Genomic DNA, 18,517 nt, shown 5'->3' with positions numbered 1-18,517 from the left:
AGAGCGAGTGCGCCAAGTGGTTGAGACCACTCTGCAAGATATCCGTGAGGAGAATGATGATCTCCGGGGAAAGACCCTAGATCTGGAAGCTCAGGTGAAGGAGCTACAGATGTCCTGTGATACGCTCCAGAAGGCGGAGACGTACCTTAAGGAAACAGTCAGCTAGATGGAAGCTGAGCGAGAGAAGATGGAGGAGTCCATCAGAAAAGCCACAGACCAGGGCCAGGAGTTGACCGCTGGTGATGGGAGGTATGAAGCAGATACCTCCTCGAGTGATGTGGACTCGGAGGATTCGGTGGATGTCGGAGCCGAGATCAAGCAGCTCAAGGAGTTGCTACAAGCCCAGTGGGCGCAAGAGAAACGTGAGAGACTGGCTATTGAGAGCCGAGTGGGCGCATTGGAGACGGAGAGGTCTGAGAGAGCTCTGCTGCTGGAAGAGCAGTTGAAGCAGGAAGAGCTTCAGAGATGGACTGCTGAGAGGCGAGTAACTGAGCTGGAAGGAGAAGTCTTAGAGCTCAAAGGTCACCTAGCAAAGTGACACGTGGTGAACGAGGTCTCCCTGGAGAAGGGAAAAGGCAAACAAGTTGCATTTACTCCCTTAGACCATGAGAAGGTGGACCTGAGGAGAGCTAAGAGTATGGTGTTGGAAGATAAAGGTGAAGTGGAGGTGGTCAAGACGAAAAGTTGTGAAGTTGTAGCTGTGAGTCAGCTCAGGGGAAGCTTCTAGGGTGAAGAAGCTGGAAGTCAGTTGCCCCTGAAACCTGAGCTGGTTGATCGTCTGGAAACCACTGGTGAGACCGAAACGTCTCGGTACAAGTGCCTCGTAGATGTACCCGAGGACTTGAGGGAAGAATGCACTCGTGAGTTCGTGCATGAGGAGTTTAAGAAGGCCGTGGGAGCCTGTAAGGTGTACTTGACCTCAGAGGCTAGACAGCTGGTGGTCCTGTCCACGACTGAAGTCACAGTGAAGAGGGTGGCGATCCTGAGTGACATACATTGACGATGTATTCGCACGTAGCGGTTTCTCCGGTTGAAGACGGAGCAAGCCGCTAGACAACTGGAGCTGATGAGAAAGGCTCACAGTCTGCGAGAAGAGGTCATCCGGGTGCCTCGTGTTCTGGTGAGAGAGCTCATTGGGAGAAATGGCCGAGCCATGCAGATGATGGTGAAGAAGTCTGGTGTGGTAAAAGTAAGCAGTCCACGTGATCGTCGGGACTAGATGCCGGATGAAGACGGCATGGTGTCGTTCTACGCTGTAGGAACGAAAGAAAGTCTTGCAGATATGAGCATGCTGGTGGAGTACCGAGTGACCTACCTGCGAGAGGTGGAAAAGTTGAATCTCGCTAGACTGCGAGTGGATAGACAGCATCATCTGAGCAGCAGAAGATGGCAGCCGTCTAGAAAGTGTGAGACCAGACAGAGAAAGGGCTCCCTAAATATCAGAGCAGCTGAGGTTAGGGACCTTTCAAGATGTCCTGGGAGTGGGTTTGGAGGTTGTGAGACCTCCAGTGACTCAGGGTTGAGTGGCCCATACAATCGACCCAATAGAGGATGGAACTATGTAGAGTCGCACTGTTGTATTGACCGCTGGGAGCGGGGGAGACCTGGTAGGGTTTCGACTGGGAGCGGGGGAGACCTGACAAGGTTACAACTGACCGCTGGGAGCGGGGAAAGTCTGACAAGTTTACGACCCGGAAATGTGACTTGACGGAGTCGATGACATTGACAGATGGTAGGTCCCTAAGGAGTGGGCTAATGTCAATGACTAATGTTCCAGGGGCTGGACAACGCAAGGGTCAAGTGCATGGTCTCAGTGTGAACTGTAGGATATAGACTGTTTGTGTATATTATGTGTTCAACCCCACAAGTTTGAACAGAGGGGGGGAATATGTGGTGTAGCAGACATCCCTTTAATGGTTCAGTGTGTTTTGAATGACCATGTACCTTCCCCTTTAACTGACTGGTCACGTGACCGTGACATCACACAGGTCCTTATGCACACAGTTAAGGTCCTATCGGTGTGGGTGTGTGCGTGTGCAGCAGTATATATAAACCCTGTGTGATTTGTGACAGGTGTGTTCCGGTGTGTAGGAGTTCCTGGTTGTTGGGAGCTCCTGTGTGGGCACCGTGTGAGAGGCACGAGGCTGTTCCCTGTGTGTGTGGGGGAACACCACTCGTGTGAGGCCTGGAGTGGCCTGGTGGACTCCGGTGGAGCTGAAGCCTGGATCCCTGTGTGAGAGTGTGGGGGATGCCAGTAAGCCTCGGAGTGCCACACAAGAGGCCTGGTGGACTCCGGTGGATGTGAAGCCTGGATCCCTCTGTGAGCGTGTGGGGGATGCCAGTAAGCCTCGGAGTGCCACACAAGCGTCCTGGAGGGTGAAGCCTGGGTATGATATATGTAATACGCCAGTAAGCCTTGGACGGGAGTAACGGCTGGAGACCACATGTGGGAAGCCGTAGTGCCACAGCGGTGGCGTAAGCAAATGGACTAAAAGCAGCTGAAAGCCGATAAAGGTAATACTCTTTATGTTATAGACATTTATATGGACATTGTTTTAGTATTACCTTGCGAAAACTGTAATTAGAGCCAAGTGGGCCGGTTTGCCACTTGGGCTTGTTTGACATTATGTGTGTGAAATGCGGTTTATGAAGTGTAATAAACTGTGGACTGTGAAACACGGCAAAGTAGTTGCTGGTGTGCATTGATTGACGCAGCAAGGCGAGTATCCCCCAGGATAATGACAAGTGCTGCCTTACAATATCTTTAATTATCCAGGTTCAAAGTTACTTATTTTGACGGATCCTCTGCTCATTCAGATCAATCCAACGGAGTTCGTCTTTCGGATGTTCAAAAAAGAAAGTCTCTCCCAGAGCCGCCACTCTAAGTTTCACAGGGTAAATCATAGAGTATGAGGTTTGCAGACTGCGCAGCCTTCGTTTTACATCAAGAAACTGCGCCCTACGTTTTGAAACTTCAGTGGAGTAATCCAGAAAAAAGGAAATTCTTTGGCCGTTAATAGAAATGTCCCCTTTATCATGGGCAGCCTTAAGGATTGCATCTCTGTCTTTGTAGTGCAGCAGCTTTATTAATACTGGACGTTGAGGGGCCCCTGGTGGCAGTGACTGGGTTGGCACCCTGTGCGCCCTTTCCACAGCAAAGACAGCAGACAGGCAATCAGTCCCAAACAAAGAATGTAACCATGTCTCAAAGTACTCATTCGGATTATTGCTCTCCGTTTTTTCAGGTTATAGTAATTATTAGATCTCTTTTGGTGTTACAAGTGTATGAATCTATAATGTGGTGGTATGAGTAAGTTGTGCGGAGTACATCAGATTATAAAAGTGTGTTGTGTCAACAGCGTTTTATTAACTTGTGGACATGTGGTATGCTTTGAATCAATCCGTAATGCAAAGGTCAGGTTTCTCAGGGCAGTTTCACAATGGTAAATTATGTCTTTTCGGATTCCACTCTAGGAGCATACTACTTTGGGGAATCTCTCCCGGTAAAGTTTCAGAAGTACTAGAACCCTCACCTTCCTGAGTGCCAAACATAAGAGCCTTGATGACTACCTTCTGAAACTGAAGGAAGGTCTCTGTCTTGCCTGCAGATCAAAATAGCACAGACACCTTGTACAGTGCCATCTGTCGGACAATTTTTTGTAACGTACTTTAGCTTTTCATATGGCACTGTATGGTTTGAAGACCATATCTGAGAGATCTACATCCCTATGTGCTTATTATAATCCAACATACAATCTGGCTTTGGGACTTGTGTTGTGGTACCTCGAACAGTGACATTGGAGCTGTTGTCACGGTGTATGGTGGTCCAGATAAGGACATCCCTCTTTTTCTTACACTTCACCACCAGCATGTTGTCACTGCATTGGGCTCTGCTTTTGCCCTTTTTGAGCAGTTGCCCAATTAGCAGCTTAGGAAGGCGTTGTTAGAACCCTCCTGTTTGTTTTTGTTTCTATCTTGTGTTTTGCGGTCACGTGACCATCTTCCTATATATTCCAGCTCCGCCCTTCTGGCTTTGCTGGACTTCAGTGTTATTTTGACTGTCTCTCTAGCCAGGTGCTTTTGTGCCTATCTATCTCTAGTTTGCTTGGTCCTCTGGGACCTCTAGTACTTTTGTCAGTTTATCTTTTGCTCTGCAACAACTTCTGTTAGGAGGTGTCCCATTTTTGTCCCAGTCCTTAGTTCTTTTAGGGACCCCTCCCTTTCTCTATAGGTCTCCGTTCAGACTAGCCGAGGATGAAGGCGGGTCTGTTCACAAGGAACAGGTTGCCCGCTACAACGTAGGGACTCAGCTTAGTCTTACTGTAGGGACAGCTCTCCCCTTCTTTCTCTAGTTTATGTTGCAGATCATAACCGTAAGTCCAGCCCAAACAAAAAAAAAAAAACTTTAAGGAAAGAAATCCGGGGATCAGTATGGTTTCTGTTCAAGATTTGGCTCAACGCCTGCAGGGATTGTCTTTGGAGGTGTCCGAGCTCCGGCAACACGTGAGTAGCTGTTCTGGAGCGCATTTTGTCAAACGCAAGGTAGGACTCCCTGATATTTTTTATGGTAAGCAACAAGATTTTTTTTCCTTTAAAAATGCTTGTTTATTATATTTTCATTTGAGACCAAGGTCCTCTGGGAATGAATCACAGCGCATTGGGTTTATCATGTCACTTTTGCGCAAGGAACCACAGGGGTGGGCCTTTTCTCTCCAACCTAATGATCCGTGTTTTAGGTCAGTGGAGGATTTTTTTTCTGCTATGGGGCTATTGTATGACGATCCTGATTGAGTCTCATCTGCTGAGACAGAACTGAGGCGTTTGAATCAGGGGGTCAGGTGATGTTGAAAATTATTGTACACACTTCAGAAGGTGGTCCTCAGAAGTGAAATGGAATGATTCGGCGTTAAAATGTTTTTTTCTTGCTGGTCTAAGTGAATGGGTTAAGGATCTGCTGATTGCATTTCCTGCACCTGAGACCTTGCAGGAAGCCATGGAATTAGCTATACGTGTGGACAAGAGACTGCGTGCCAGGGTTAATGATGAAAAAATTCCTGCAATGGCAGCTCCTAGTCCCCAGAGGGTCTGCTCGGACGGCGGAGAACCGATGGAGGTTGGGGCGATGTCACTCCGCTCTCAGGAAAGAGACCGCAGGTTTTCCAAGGGATTGTGTTTTTATTGTGGTAAAACTGACCATTTGATTAAGAACTGTGAGCTTCGTTTAAGTAAAGAAAAAAAAAAGGTCAGTTACGCCCATATTGCTTGTTTGAGCTCTAAGGGAGTATTTCTTTCAGGGAGTACCTCATTGCAGGAAGATTTGATTGAATTTCAGGTATTTGTGGATTGTGGTTCAACACTTAATGTGATTGATAAGTGTTTTTTGGAAAAACTTAAATTGGAATCCAAACCTTTGTCATCACCTATTTCTGTGATTGCAATTGATAACACTCCTTTGAAATGTATTAATCACAAGGTTGCTGCATTTCCCCTCACTATCAATGGCATTCACCAAGAAAATTTGGATTTGTTGGTATTAAATAATTTACCCTCTCCAGTCGTTTTAGGTTTGCCTTGGTTAAAACTGCACAATCCTTTACTGGACTAGTCTACTAATGAGATTAAGTCTTGGAGTCCAAAGTGCTATGATAAATGTTGTAATGGTCGCATTGCGACTGTGGAAAAAGGGGAATTACCTGTACCTATTCAGGATTTTTGGAATTTTTTTTCAGAGGAGGAGTCACAAGTTTTACCTCCTCATAGGGACTATGATTGCACCATTGAGTTTGTTCCTGGAGCTACTCTTCCCAAGAGTCGCTTATTTAATCTGACTATCCCTGAAAGAAAGGCCTTGGAGGAATACATACAGACGAGCTTGGCTGCTGGTCCCATTAGACCTTCTAAGTCGCCTGTGTCTGTTGGATTTTTCTTTGTTAAAAAAAAGGACGGTGGTTTACGTCCATGTCTGGACTTTCGTGAAATTAATAAGATTACCATACGCAATTCCTACCCATTGCCGTTAATTCCGGACTTGTTTAACCAGTTAGTGGGGGCCAAGTGGTTCTCTAAAATTGATCTCCGGGGAGAATACAATTTGTTACGAATGAAGGAGGGTGATGAATGGAAAACTGCTTTTAACACTCCGGTAGGTCATTTTGAGAATCTGGTGATGCCTTTTGGTCTTACCAATGCACCCGCGTTTTTTCAGAACCTTATTAATGACATCCTGAGACCTTTGATTGGTAAGAATGTGGTTGTGTATTTGGATGACATTCTGATTTATTCACCAGATCTGGAGTCCCATTGGCAGAGCGTACGTGAGGTGTTGCAGTTATTGAGTGATAATTCACTTTTTGCTAAGCTGGAGAAATGTGAGTTCGCTGTGCAGAGAATTCGTTTTTAGGGCTACATTATCTCCAGCGAGGGCTTTGAGATGGACCCGGTGAAGGTTCAGGCTGTGCAGGAATGGCCTAGGCCTATTGGTTTGAAATCGATACAGAGATTTTTGGGTTTCGCCAATTATTACAGGAAATTCATTAAGAATTTTTCTAGAATTGTTAAGCCGCTGACCGATCTCATCAGGAAAGGTGCGAATACGGTCCAGTGGACTACTGAGGCCATTGAAGCTTTTGTGTATCTCAAGGAGAGGTTCAGTTCTGCCCCTATGCTTATGCAGCCTGATGAGACCAAGCCTTTTTTGGTTGAGGTTGATGCTTCTTCGGTGGCGGTCGGTGCAGTTTTGTCTCAGGAGAACAAGGATGGAGTACATCCCTGTGCTTTTTTTTCAAAAAATTTTTCAGAAACCGAACTTAATTACGATGTTGGTAATCGGGAATTGCTGGCTATTAAACTTGCGTTTGAACATTGGCGTCATTTCTTGGAAGGTGCTAAATTTCCTATTCAGGTTTTCACAGATCATAAGAATTTGATCTATCTGGATGCTGCCAAACACTTGAATGCCCGTCAAGCTAGGTGGGCACTTTTTTTTTCTCGGTTTAATTTTTCTGTTACCTATATCCCTGGTACTAAGAATGTTAAAGCCAATGCTTTATCTCGCAGCTTTTCTCCCATGGTTGGTACCGAGGAGGAGGAGAGCATTTTACAGGAAGCAGTTGTGGTAGCAGCATTGGACTCCGTTTTGGAAGATGGGATTCTGAAAGCCCAAGAGGATGCCCCATCTAACACTCCTCATGGGAGGTTGTTTGTGCCTAGAACCTCTAGGAGAGATTTGTTTGTGGAGTATCATGAGTCTCGGGTTGGCAGGTCATCCAGGAATTTCTGAGACTAAGAGACTTATCAGTCGCAGTTTTTGGTGGCCTGGGTGGCAGAAGGAAGCCATCAAGTGGGTACGTCAATGTACGGTGTGTGCTAGGTCAAAGGCTTCACATACCACTGCGGCGGGGTCGCTTTGCCCTCTGGAGGTTCCTAGTGCGCCTTGGAAGCATCTGACAATGGATTTTATTACTGAACTTCCTGTGTCCGAGGGTTTCACTGTCATCTGGGTGGTCGTGGACCGTTTTAGCAAGATGTGTCATTTGGTTCCATTCATTAAGCTACCCTGCGCTAAGACACTCGCTAAGGCGTTTGTTAAGGAAATTGTCAGGCTCCATGGCGTTCCCACCGACATTGTTTCTGATAGACCACTTCAGTTTGTGGCTCGCTTTTGGCGTGCTTTTTGTGACAGGTTGGGAGTCCATTTGTCATTTTCGTCTGGTTATCATCCTAAGTCTAATGGACAGACTGAAAGAAAGAACCAGGATGTTGAACAGTTTTTGCGTTGTTTTGTGGCAGACAATCAAGAGGGGTGGTCTGAGTTTCTGCCTCTCGCTGAATTTGCTCTTAACAACCATACATCCTTCTCTGCTGGGTGTTCTCCTTTTTTTTGTTGTACTGGGAGACATCCGTCTTTTGGTTCGTTCTCCAAATTGGGGTCGGCGGTGCCGGAGGAGAATTTTTCAGGTGATTTGGAGAGAGTTTGGTCTAATGTACGTTGTAACCTTCAAGAGGCTAACAAAAAGTCCAAGAAGTATTTTAACAGGAAACGTAAAGAGGTTTTGTTTACTGTGGGTGACATGGTTTGGTTGTCCTCAAAGAATCTGCGGTTGAGGATTCCCTCTAAAAAATTGGGTCCGAAATTTGTGGGGCCATTTAAGGTGCTTCAGGGGGTTAACCAGTCTGCTGTTAGGTTGGAGGTTCCCTCCTCCTGGAAGATTAATTCTGTGTTTCATGTTTCCTTGTTAAAAAAGGCTGATGTATCGGATAAGGAGGCCACTGTCACAGTTCCTCCGGTGGTGGAAGACGGCAAATATGAAATTTCTCGTATCATGAATTCCAGAGAGCATAAAGGGAGATTGCAGTATCTCGTCGCTTTGAAAGGTTTCGGTCCCGAGGATAACTCCTGGGTAAAGGCGGATGATGTCTCTGCCCCTAGACTTGTCAGAGCTTTCCACAGGAGATTTCCGGATAGGCCTGGGCCTGGAGGATCCGGAGGATCCTCATAAAAGAGGGGGTACTGTTAGAACCCTCCTGTTTGTTTTTGTTTCTATCTTGTGTTTTGTGGTCACGTGACCATCTTCCTATATATTCCTGCTCTGCTCTTCTGGCTTTGCTGGACTACAGTGTTGTTTTGACTGTCTCTCTAGCCTGGTGCTTTTGTGCCTTTCTATCTCTACTTTGCTTGGTCCTCTGGGACCTCTAGTACTTTTGTCAGTTTATCTTTTGCTCTGCAACAACTTCTGTTAGGAGGTGTTCCATTTTTGTCCCAGTCCTTCGTTCTTTTAGGGACCCCTCCCTTTCTCTATAGGTCTCCGTTCAGACTAGCCGAGAATGAAGGCGGGTCTGTTCACAAGGAACAGGTTGCCCGCTACAACGTAGGGACTCAGCTTAGTCTTACTGTATGGACAGCTCTCCCCTTCTTTCCCTAGTTTATGTTGCAGATCATAACAGGCGTCTCTGATTTTTTTGCATGGTCCCACATGCAACTGTACCTCCGATAGAGAGGGTCTTGAAGAGCGGGATGATGGTGTAAAAGTTATCAATGTAGAGGTGGTGATAACCCTTATCCAGCAGTGGTTGTGGAAATGTCACACAATTTTTCCACTCACCCCCATGACAGGGGGGCATTCAGGGGGTCAGTCTGGGTGTCCTTCCCTTCGTAGACCCTAAATCTGTGGGTGTACTCTGAGGTACTCTCGCACAGCTTGTACAGTTTAATTCCGTACCTGGCCCTCTTATTGGGCAAGTATTGTCGGAATTTTAGCCTCCCTTTGAAATGAACCAGAGATTCATCTATAGCGATGAATCTCTGGTTTATCTGGGGGTTGTACGCCTCAGCAAATTTTCTGCAGAAGTGGTCAACTACTGGCCGAATTTTATATAGATGCTCAAAGTTAGGATTGTCCCTGGGAGGACACAGCGCATTATCATTATAAGGCAAAAATGTTTGGATTGCTTCAAATCGTGTCCTTGTCATGGCCATACGGAATACCGGTGTGCTGTAGAGAATATCAGTACTCCAGTATTGCCGAAGCTCTGTTATTTTGATTATGCCCATATGCAGCACAATGCCTCACAATGTCATAACTTCTGCTGCATTTACAGGGGTCCATCTGGCGTATAATGACGTGGGATTTTGGGTGAAAAATGTGTGGGTATAGTATACAAATTTGTCTGCTCAATCATAAGATTTATTATTTCCTCGCTGAAAAAGAATTTAAAAAAGTCAATTTCAGTGAAGCCTGTAATGTAAAATTGGATTCCTGAGCTGCCGATGAAATCTGGAATAACAGGCTGATAATTTTCGGGGGGTGCAGTCCATATGGGATCGATTGCTGAAGAGGTTACCTGGGTCCTTGCTGGGGGTCCCTCCTCCGCCCTGGGGAATGTGGGATCTTCTTCACTGCCTTAATCCATGTCGGAGGCAAAGAACGCATAAGCCTCCTCTGGTGAATACCGTCTTCAAGACGAATGGGCCATTTTTATTTTATTCTTCAAAACACTGGAGATGTGGGTGTAAGTGGAACTTTTTCATATGTATTATGTGGGGATTGTGTAAAGGATACTATTTATTATAAAAAGCAGAGAGAAAAAACGTAAAGAAAAAAGAAGTAGAGAAAAAAATTTAAAGGAAACATTCTGAAGAAAAAAAAATGAAAAATCAGTAGAATTGAAAAAAGCTTGGAAAACGCTACCTCCCTACTTATAAAGCAAATCTGTACTAACTTTTTTGTTTCTAAAAGAAAATCGGACGTCACTTAAACTGCGACGTCCGCTACTCTAACTATCTAAAAAAGAAAAAGTCCCGGGAAGACTCTAATCAGTACGATACTATGCAAGCGCTGCAGCCATAGGAAAAGCACGAATGCTCTGCGCAGGATGCCACACACATAAAAAAAAAAAAGCACAAAAAGTGTGCGAAAAATACAATTGTGAGTGGGGGGATCTGGAACAGGGATTGGGGAACTGCTGCTGCTGTGATCACAGATCGTTCACACAGCACAAGAGATCGCAGCGCAGGAGACAGATCACAGGAGGCAGGAAATCACAGAAGGATCGCACTGGCTACCAATGATGTTTTCTTTCAATCAGGTAACACTGGAGAGTATACAACCACCTACTCGCCAACTCTGAGGTAAAGATGGCGTACAGAGTGGTGATTACTATTTTAGATTTACCCCTTTGGCTGGACAATAGTTACAGACCAATCAGCACTAAAGGGGTTAATCAGCTGAGGTGACATTGCAATCATCTCAACTATTGCTACTGCTGTGATGTTTTTTTTTTTAAACTTTATTGTAACATTGCTGTGTTTAGCTGGTCAGAATTGATCAGCCAATCACAGCGATCGCAGTACAGCCCCCCGGGGCGACGTGCAGGGATCGCCTGCTGTCGAGACAGCAGCCATTTTATCTCGATCACCGTGCGATGCAGCGCTGTGACTGGAAATAGCGGCGCCGCAGAACAGTATATATACGGCGGATGTTGGCAAGGGGTTAATGAGTAATCTTGTTATCTATATGATGGAATGTCCATGTGGCAAACAATACGTGGGTCTCATGGTACAACCACTACGCAAAAGACTGAATTCTCACAGATTTAATATAAGGTTTTGATCACCATGGATTATCCCAGCAATAGTCTGAAAAATACTAAAGATCACAATATGATCCAGATCTGCCCTATTGAATTTGTCCTGTTGTTGACCCAAAATCGTATTCAAAATCTGAATAGAAAAAAAATCTTTTGGATTTACCAGTTGAACACCTTAAAACCAAATGGTCTAAATGAGATCACGGACGTCTTTTTATGAAATCCTTTTAAAGAAGGTGTCCACTACTTTTTGATTGATGCCCTATCCATAGGATAGGGCATCAATGTTTGATCGGCCGGGGTCCAGAACCCGGCACCCCCGGGTGGCCGCAAGTGCTTACCTGTGGAGCTTGGTCGTCCATCTGTAGTGGCCGCCCCGAGTTACTGCACATCCGCCTCTCATTGAATGGAATAGGAGGCGGATGTGTAGTACCCCACCACGGCCACTACAGATGGACGGCCAAGCACCGCAGGTAAGCACTTCCGGCCGCGCGGCACCAATAACAGCTGATCAGCGGGGATACAAGGTGCAGGACCCCGGCCGATCAAACATTGATGCCCTAGCCTATGGGTAGGGTATCAATTAAAAAGTAGTGGACAACTTCTTTAATATTTCATCTAATGAACTACTCATATGAAGAATGATTGTTTAACAATCACCATTTTTATCATTATATATATTTCTTAAATATTTTTAAAAATTATATTTTGTGTATGGTATAATCTCTTTTAATATTTGCACAATAATAGGTTAACTTAATTTGTTATTTCAGGATGGAATTGAACTCGCTCCCACTTCATTATTTATTTTGCCACTCATTTTGCTTGAAGACCTCTTCTTTATTCCTCTTTCACAGCTTCTCTCAAGGCTTGTAGTAAAATTTTTCCACGTTACGTCACAATTTCACCAAGCTTTTCAGCTGGGTTATCCCCGAATGCTTAGTTCATCTAAGTTCAGTGATGGGTGTGAAGAATGGCACCGGAGAGATGATGCAGAATCCCATCGCTGCCACCACATGTGAAGGATCCACACCTCACCACCTGCCTGTCGTCACAACTACGTTAGACGGATCACGGGATACAGATCTGCACTTTGCACCAATGTGACATGCCGCACCCCCTCGGGGACACAGAAGGTCAGATTGGTACAGTTCTACACAGACATCCTCTGTCTGCATGGCTACAGAAAGGTACCGGGAGTGAGAAGAGGTTGCCCACTCAGTCACTGACATGGCACCATACTCGCTCACACCCCTTACAAGCTGAGAGGTCCCTCTCACTGACGCCAGTGAGACAGAACCCTGTCAACCTGGTAGAGCTACCACCAGTTCCTATTAGATAACAGACCAGGGGCTTATAACGGGAATTATATCGGGCCAGAAACCAGCCCCGGTAGCATGGGAATTAACAACGGCCCTGTGGATTCGTGGATCGAGACAAAAGAGCAGCCCAAGGTTTAAATATATATTTAATTTCCTTAAGGGCACACTAGACAATACACTATATACATAAGGGTTATAGCAGGACAGGAGCCTGCACTCTGCAGACTACATTAGAAGGGCCCCCTTTCTCTCCTCTTAGTTCACACTGCCGCTGGCTCTATGATGCAAGAGGAGCACAGATTTCCGGGACACACCCGACTCCTCAGCGTTCAGACACAAGCAGGATGAAGCAGGCCTGGTAAGTATGGCTGCTGTTGTCAGCCAATCCTGTCTCCTGCCTCATCACTGCCTCTGGCTGCTGCTCTGAACAGCCTCTGAACAGTGAGAACATCTGACAACTCTCCTTCCTTCTGAGCAGTTCTGACAACTGAACTACCTGACCAATATTCGCATGAGCTATTACATCAATCCCCCCTGAAGCTTCCTCCTGTACCGAGGGGGCTTTATTGGAAAACCGCTGCACTGGTCCATTCACAAGCAGTAGCTACAGTGTGAATGCTGCCTGAAAGGCCAGTGCAGCCGTTCCCCAAGAAAGCCCTCAGTACAGGGGTGGTAAGTGGCTACAGGAGGTGGGGGGATTGATGTGATGGCCGATGTTAATATGGGTCAGGCAAATGTCAGAACTTCTCACGAGGAAGGAGAAGTGTCAGATTCACTGTCTGCTTGGAGGCTGTTCCCTGCAGCTATGAGAGGTATCAAGGAGGCCAGAGAAAGGACTGGCTGACAGCTGCAGATCTGGCCTGTAGTGATGATGGATCGACAGAAGACCACCAGGATGGAGCTGCTGAAGATGGGAGAATGAACCTGCCCGAAGGACTTCATATGTAAATAATAAAATGTGTAGATTTACTATTATCTATGTGTATTAGCATGTTTGTGTGCACCTGTTTGTAAAAGTGTATACATACAGTTATATGAAAAAGTTTGGGCACCCCTATTAATCTTAAGCTTAATGTTTTATAAAAATTGGTGTTTTTGCAACAGCTATTTCAGTTTGATATATGTAATAACTGTTGGACACAGTAATGTTTCTGCCTTGAAATGAGGTTTATTGTACAGAAAATGTGCAATCTGCATTCAAACAAAATTTGACAGGTGCATAAGTATGGGCACCTCACCAGAAAAGTGACATTAATATATAGTAGATCCTCCTTTTGCAAAAATAACAGCCTCTAGTCGCTTCCTGTAGCTTTTAATGATTTCCTGGATGAAGGTATTTTTGACCATTCCTCTTTACAAAACAATTCCAGTTCAGTTAAGTTTGATGGTCGCCAAGCATGGACAGCCCTCTTCAAATAATCCCACAGATGTTCAATGATATTCAGGTCTGGGGACTGGGATGGCCATTCCAGAACATTGTAACTGTTCCTCTGCATGAATGCCTGAGTAGATTTGGAGCTGTGTTTTGGATCATTGTCTTGCTGAAAGATCCATCCCCTGCGTAACTTCAACTTTGTCACTGATTCTTGAACATTATTGTCAAGAATCTGCTTATACTGAGTGGAATCCATGCGTCCCTCAACTTTAACAAGATTCCCGGTGCCGGCATTGGCCACACAGCCCCAAAGCATGATGGAAGCTCCACCAAATTTTACTGTGGGTAGAAAGTGTTTTTCTTGGAATGCTGTGTTTTTTTGCCGCCATGCATAACGCCTTTTTGTATGACCAAACAACTCAATCTTGGTTTCATCAGTCCACAGGACCTTCTTCCAAAAAGAAATTGGCTTCTCCAAATGTGCTTTTGCATACCTCAGCCGACTCTGTTTGTGGCGTGCTTGCAGAAACTGCTTCTTTCGTATCACTCTCCCATACAGCTTCTCCTTGTGCAAAGTGCGTTGTATAGTTGACCGATGCACAGTGACACCATCTGCAGCAAGTTGATGCTGCAGCTCTCTGGAGGTGGTCTGAGGATTGTCCTTGACTGATCTCACCATTCTTCTTCTCTGCCTTTCTGATGTTTTTCTTGGCCTGCCACTTCTGGCCTTAACAAGAACTGTTCCTGTGTTCTTCCATTTCCTTACTATGTTCCTCACAGTGGAAACTGACAGGTTAAATCGCTGAGACAGCTTTTTGTATCCTTCCCCTGAACAACTATGTTGAATAATCTTTGTTTTCAGATCATTTGACAGTTGTTTTGAGGAGCCCATGATGCCACTCTTCAGAGGAGATTTAAAAAGGAGACCAACTTGCAAGTGGCCACTTTAAGTAGCTTTTCTCATGATTGCATACACCTGGCTATGAAGTTCAAAGCTCAATGAGGTTAAAAAACCCAAAAAAGTGCTTTAGTAAGTCAGTAAAAAGTAGGTAGGAGTATTTAAAACAAGAAAATGATAAGGGTGCCCATACTTATGCACCTGTCAAATTTTGTTTGAATGCAGATTGCACATTTTCTGTTAGTACAATAAACCTCATTTCAAGGCAGAAACATTACTGTGTCCAACAGTTATTACATATATCAAACTGAAATAGCTGTTGCAAAACACCAATTTTTATAAAACATTAAGCTTAAGATTAATAGGGGTGCCCAAACTTTTTCATATAACTGTATCTGGCAGCTTCCGGCAATATGCTTCCAGCTTTAGTAGGGTGTGGTGCTTTCCAATTGGCTGAAGCAGGGAGCAGATTACTACAGCTGGACAGCACACACACCCGTACTGCCAGACTGGATGGTACTACTGGTCCCAGGCTCCCTAATTTTAGTGGCTGGACAGAGACTGCGCCGCCCAGAGCTTCTGACGTCTCCTCCATCACCAGCGCCGCCTGCAGGATGAATAAGGCGGCTTCTTGTGAGAGAAGCAGATGTCACAGGAGCAGATCCCAGAGGAGATTAGACCCACCATTTGCAGAAGCCCTAATGTGGCCAAATTGCAGAAAACCAGAGCAGTAGAAATCCCCATAAAGTGACTCCATTTTGTAAATTATAACCCTCAGTGAATTAATCTATAGGAGTAGAGACTATTTTGACTCCACAGGCACTTTCCGGAAATTAGCACACAGTGGATGTTGGAGAGTGAAAATTACAAATATATAATTTCATTACCCAACACATAGTGCCCAGATTGTGCTCCAGGAGACACACACCATAAATTAAGTGGGTTCTTCTCACTATAGTAATGTCAAATACATGGATGCTAAATGTGCAAGGCTTTCAAGTGAGGGTGAGATTTGACTTTGGGAGGGTGGATATTACTGTATTGGTTTATGGAAGCCATGTTGCTTTTGCAAGAGCCTTTGAGTCACTAATAATGTGGAAACCTCTGGTTTTCCATTGACAGATGATGGACCTGAGTGGGGACTTGTTTTTTGTGAGATGAGTAGAAGTTTTTATTGGTATTATTTCACCTACATAACATTGTTTGGTGGCTTTTTATTCCATATTTCGGAGGCAGAATTAACAAACAGTTGGACACTATGATCCACTGGTTCATCCTATGAGGTTTTCTATTAGATTGTGAACTGTTATTGTCTTGGTGAATAATGACGGCTAACAGAGGGCAAAATGTAAAAAAAATCACAGAAAAAGATACAGCCTTACCAACACCAAATCATATAAGAAATGCACTACCAGGATGCCGCAGACCCCCATAATAAAGGGGGGGGCAGCGGAGGTGCAAAATACTTATGGAGCAACCACTCACAATCATACCAATTCATGGAGGGTGTGGTTGCCTAGTATTAAAGATGCACACAGATGAAGCTTGCATAGGACGCCAGTCACACAGGTAGGTTTGATGCACAGTGTCTGGCTTAGGATAGTGATGATGCCCATACTATTACATCAGGAGGGCTGCCCAGCACTATATAAGTGCACCCCACATGGACAGACACCCCAGTACACCCAACCAACAGTAAAAGGCTAATGCATTTGTTATCTGATTTGGTGTTGGTAAGGCTGATTTTTTCTGCGATATGTTTTCTTGGTAGATAATGATACTTTTACATAAAGTACATTTTTACGGGGAGTTTAAGAAGAAATATTCAACAATATAAATTTTAAGGATATGTTATTCATAAATAATAATTGGTTTTATTCTTGTCAGATGACTGCACCAGGAGATCAGAGGAACAGCTGACATCTTCAATTTTTAAATCAGATGATCTTGAGATCACACAAGACACAATTGAAGTGAATGCCATTACTCCAGATATACCATCATCCCTTCACAGCAAAGATCTGTCATCTGATCATTTGAAACAGGTCCTGTCTTCTGATTCATTACCGACTACTGAGGAAAATCAAAGTCACAAAATAAGCATTAAAAAACAAATTGCTCCTGAAGCAAATAAGCCATTTTCATGTTCAGAATATGGAAATAGTTTTTCCCTCGAAAAGTCTTTTCTTAAACATCATAGCATTCACACAGCAGAGAATAGATTTTTTTGTTTCAAGTGTGGGAAATGTTTTAACCAGAAATCAAATCTTGTTAATCACCAGAGAAGTCACAAAGAGGAGAAGCCATTTTCTTGTTCAGAAAGTGGAAAATGTTTTACAGAGAAATCAAGTTTTATCAGCCATCCGAGAACTCACACAGGGGAGAAGCCTTTTTCCTGTTCAGAATGTGGGAAATGTTTTAGCCGGAAATCAGGTTTGGTTAATCACCAGAATACTCACACAGAGGAGAAACCTTTTTCCTGTTCAGAATGTGGAAAATGTTTTAGCTGGAAATCAGGTTTCGTTAAGCACCAGAGAATTCACACAGCGGAGAAGCCTTTTTCCTGTTCAGAATGTGGAAAATGTTTTAGCTGGAAATCCTATTTGGTTAAGCACCAGAGAATTCACACAGCGGAGAAGCCTTTTTCCTGTTCAGAATGTGGAAAATGTTTTAGCTGGAAATCAGGTTTGGTTGAGCACAAGAGAATTCACACAGGGGAGAAGCCTTTTTCCTGTTCAGAATGTGGAAAATGTTTTAGCTGGAAATCCTATTTGGTTAAGCACCAGAGAACTCACACAGGGGAGAAGCCTTTTTGCTGTTCAGAATGTGGAAAATATTTTAGCTGGAAATCAGGTTTGGTTGAGCACAAGAGAATTCACACAGGGGAGAAGCCTTTTTCCTGTTCAGAATGTGGAAAATGTTTTAGCTGGAAATCATATTTGGTTAGTCACAAGAGAATTCACACAGGGGTAAAGCCTTTTTGCTGTTCAGAATGCGGGAAATGTTTTAGCCGGAAATCATATTTGGTTAATCACAAGAGAATTCACACAGGAGAGAAGCCTTTTTTCTGTTCCGAATGTGGGAAATGTTTTGTGAAGAAATCATCACTTCTTAGTCACCAAAGTACTCACATAGACGAGAAGCCATTTTCATGTTCTTAATGTGGGAAATGTTTTACACGGAAATCAACTCTTAATAAACTTCAGAGAAGTCACACTGGGTAGAAGCCTTTTACAATTTTCGGATAAAAATGAAAAAGGCATCTTCATAAAGGGGTTGTCCACTACTAGGACAACTCCTTCTCATTCCTCATGTTTGGCTTTGTTAAAATAAATGCACTCATGCGAACTTCCTGTTCTGGCGCCGTTCCATTGGTGTCACAACTCGCGTTTCGGTAAGGATGTTACATCACACAATATTGTTACATCACACAATCCTGCTTCCAATCAACGCCACCTTCAGACGTATTGTACATCAACAGGAAGGACATGGCCTGGACATAGCACCAAGAGAACGCACACACTGAGAGCACTCTCTTCAGACCGTGTTCTTGGGGGAATTATAAGCAATTTACAGCCTCAAACATGACTTTTGATATGGGAAAGAAAGAAGAGATCCGAGGTTAATCTGAGGTCCTCCACCTCTGTCAGCATATCTTGGTATGCAGCGTTTCTTATGGAAGGTCTTATCTTCCTGCGCCGGAGCTATTACTGCCTCACCTCAGCGTGGAAAAAGAAGCAGTCTTAACCCTCATGATGCCAGACAGCTCCAGCCTGTAAGTCCTGCACCAACTTCTCTCTTAATGTCGGCCGCACAAGAAAACATCTCCACAAATCT

At 44.4% G+C, this 18,517-nt stretch overlaps 1 pseudogene; it reads left to right on the top strand.

Annotated features, from left to right (window-relative positions):
* The first annotated feature begins 12,751 nt into the window (after positions 1–12,751).
* Positions 12,752–17,928, top strand: LOC141192369 (uncharacterized; annotated as a pseudogene).
* Positions 17,929–18,517: the final 589 nt, after the last annotated feature.

This window comes from Phyllobates terribilis, unplaced genomic scaffold, assembly GCF_046119375.1.
Source record: "Phyllobates terribilis strain yellow unplaced genomic scaffold, ASM4611937v1 Scaffold_60__1_contigs__length_8166268, whole genome shotgun sequence".
In the NCBI taxonomy this organism is placed as follows: domain Eukaryota; kingdom Metazoa; phylum Chordata; class Amphibia; order Anura; family Dendrobatidae; genus Phyllobates; species Phyllobates terribilis.
The sequence above is the reverse complement of the archived record's forward strand: the minus strand, read 5'-3'. Positions and strand labels throughout refer to the sequence as shown.